Source organism: Notothenia rossii (assembly GCF_949606895.1).
Source record: "Notothenia rossii genome assembly, chromosome: 4".
Classification (NCBI taxonomy): Eukaryota; Metazoa; Chordata; class Actinopteri; order Perciformes; family Nototheniidae; genus Notothenia; species Notothenia rossii.
In genome coordinates this window covers 95111426-95115663 of record NC_136902.1, presented here as the reverse complement: position 1 = coordinate 95115663, position 4238 = coordinate 95111426, and positions in this window count along the sequence as shown.

The following is a 4238-nucleotide window of genomic DNA, read 5'->3' as shown; positions in this document are numbered from 1 at the left end:
AACCAAACCCTGAAGAAGCTCAAACACAACGGAGACCAGGGGACACTAAAGAGTGACGCACACAGCTGGGAGACCAGGGGACACTAAAGAGTGACGCACACAGCTGGGAGACCAGGGGACACTAAAAAGTGACGCACACAGCTGGGAGACCAGGGGACACTAAAGAGTGACGCACACAGCTGGGAGACCAGGGGACACTAAAGAGTGATGCACACAGCTGGAGACCAGGGGACACTAAATAGTGATGCACACAGCTGGAGACCAGGGGACACTAAAGAGTGACGCACACAGCTGTGAGACCAGGGGACACTAAAGAGTGACGCACACAGCTGGAGACCAGGGGACACTAAAGAGTGACGCACACAGCTGGAGACCAGGGGACACTAAAGAGTGACACACACAGCTGGAGACCAAGGGACACTAAAGAGTGACGCACACATCTAGGAGACCAGGGGACACTAAAGAGGGACGCACACAGCTGGAGACCAGGGGACACTGAAGAGTGATGCACACAGCTGGGAGACCAGGGGACACTAAAGAGTGACACACACAGCTGGGAGACCAGGGGACACTAAAGAGTGACGCACATAGCTGGGAGACCAGGGGACACTAACGAGTGACACACACAGCTGGGAGACCAGGGGACACTAAAGAGTGACACACACAGCTGGGAGACCAGGGGACACTAAAGAGTGACGCACACAGCTGAGAGACCAGGGGACACTAAAGAGTGACGCACACAGCTGGGAGACAAGGGGACACTAAAGAGTGACGCACACAGCTGAGAGACCAGGGGACACTAAAGAGTGACGCACACAGCTGGAGACCAGGGGACACTAAAGAGTGACACACACAGCTGAGAGACCAGGGGACACTAAAGAGTGACGCGCACAGAAGCTGGATCTATTTCTTCACCGTATCCCTCCGCCCATCATGTTAAACCATGACTTTAAATAATAAAATATTCTCGTGTAACAAACTCTGCATGTCTCTTTTCATGTTTCAAAACAAGAGCAGGAACTAAGCTGTTAATGTGTCACAGATCATAACGTCCTCTCAGCTCTGAGACTTATCTGAGGTCTGTTTCGGGGGCGGTGGATGATTGATGAGGAACCATAAACATTGAGAGTGGATCCAAAGTCCCATCAGCCACCTCTCTAAGAAATCTGCCCTCATGACTGTGGATTCAGACTTTCATTGGACGAGAGGAGAAGAAAGTTGGCAAAACCCCAAAATTGCATTAAAATGTGTGTTTTTAAGACTTCAGACATAATCAGACGTGTGTGTGCTGAGTATTTGAGCTCTTGTTCTGAAATAAAATGCAACATGCAAAATATTTTTATGTCCTTTAATTGATGTCTCATTTCTGGCCTTTATTTGATATTAAAAATAAAGGATCAACTGATGCTGAAGATGTACTCTTTGAGACACATGAACACAACACACCTGAACACAACACATCTGAACACACCTGAACACAACACACCTAAAAACACCTGAACACAACACATCTGAACACAACACACCTGAACACACCTGAACACAACACACCTGAATACACCTGAACACAACACACATGAACACAACACACCTGAATACACTTGAACACAACACACCTGAACACAACACATCTGAACACACCTGAACACAACACACCTGAACACAACACATCTGAACACACCTGAACACAACACACCTGAACACAACACACCTGAACACAATACACCTGAACACAACACACCTGAACACAATACACCTGAATACACCTGAACATAACACACCTGAACACACCTGAACACAACACACCTGAACACAACACACCTGAACACAACACACCTGAACACAACACACCTGAACACAATACACCTGAATACACCTGAACATAACACACCTGAACACACCTGAACACAACACACCTGAACACAACACTCCTGAACACACCTGAACACAACACACCTGAACACAATACACCTGAATACACCTGAACACAACACACCTGAATACACCTGAACACAACACACCTGAACACAACACATCTCAACACACCTGAACACAACACACCTGAAGACAACACACCTGAACACACCTGAACACAACACACCTGAACACAACACACCTGAATACACCTGAACACAACACACCTGAACACACCTGAACACACATGAATACACCTGAACACAACACACCTGAACACAACACACCTGAACACACCTGAACACAACACACCTGAACACAATACACCTGAACGCAATACATCTGAATACAACACACCTGAACACAACAAACCTGAATACACCTGAACACAACACACCTGAACACAACACACCTGAACACACCTGAACACAACACACCTGAACACAATACACCTGAACACAATACACCTGAACACAACACATCTGAGTACAACACACCTGAACACAACAAACCTGAATACAACTGAACACAACACACCTGAACACAACACACCTGAATACACCTGAACACAACACACCTGAACACAACACACCTGAACACACCTGAACACAACACACCTGAACACACCTGAACACAACACACCTGAACACAAAACACCTGAACACAACACATCTGAACACAACACACCTGAACACAACACACCTGAACACAACACACCTGAACACAAAACACCTGAACACAACACACCTAAACACAACACACCTGAACACAACACACCTGAACACAACACACCTGAACACACCTGAACACATCTGAACACAACACACCTGAACACAACACACCTGAACACACCTGAACACAACACAACTGAACACAACACACCTGAACACACCTGAACACAACGCACCTGAACACACCTGAACACAACGTACCTGAACACACCTGAACACAACATACCTGAACTCACCTGCACACAACACACCTGAACACAACACACCTGAACACACCTGAACACAACACACCTGAACACAACACACCTGAACACATCTGAACACAACACACCTGAACACACCTGAACACAACACACCTGAACACAACACACCTGAACACATCTGAACACAACACACCTGAACACACCTGAACACAACACACCTGAACACACCTGAACACAACACACCTGAACACAACACACCTGAACACACCTGAACACAACACACCTGAACACAACACACCTGAACACATCTGAACACAACACACCTGAACACACCTGAACACAACACACCTGAACACAACACACCTGAACACATCTGAACACAACACACCTGAACACACCTGAACACAACACACCTGAACACAACACACCTGAACACAATACACCCGAACACAATACACCTGAACACAACACACCTGAACACAATACACCTGAACACAACACATCTGAACACAACACACCTGAACACACCTGAACACAACACACCTGAACACAACACACCTGAACACATCTGAACACAACACACCTGAACACACCTGAACACAAGACACCTGAACACAACACACCTGAACACAATACACCCGAACACAACACACCTGAACACAATACACCTGAACACAACACACCTGAACACAATACACCTGAACACAACACATCTGAACACAACACACCTGAACACAACACACCTGAACACAACACATCTGAACACACCTGAACACAACACACCTGAACACAACACACCTGAACACAACACATCTGAACACAACACACCTGAACACAACACACCTGAACACACCTGAACAAACCTGAACACACCTGAACACAACACATCTGAACACACCTGAACACAACACATCTGAACACAACACACCTGAACACACCTGAACACAACACACCTGAACACACCTGAACACAACACACCTGAACACAACACACCTGAACACACCTGAACACAACACACCTGAATACATCTGAACACAACACACCTGAACACACCTGAACACAACACACCTGAACACACTTGAACACAACACACCTGAACACAACACACCTGAACACACCTGAACACAACACACCTGAACACAATACATCTGAACACAACACACCTGAACACACCTGAACACAACACACCTGAACACAATACACCTGAACACACCTGAACACACCTGAACACAACACACCTGAACACACCTGAACACAACACATCTGAACACAACACACCTGAACACACCTGAACACAACACACCTGAACACAACACACCTGAACACACCTGAACACAACACACCTGAACACATCTGAACACAACACACCTGAACACACCTGAACACAACA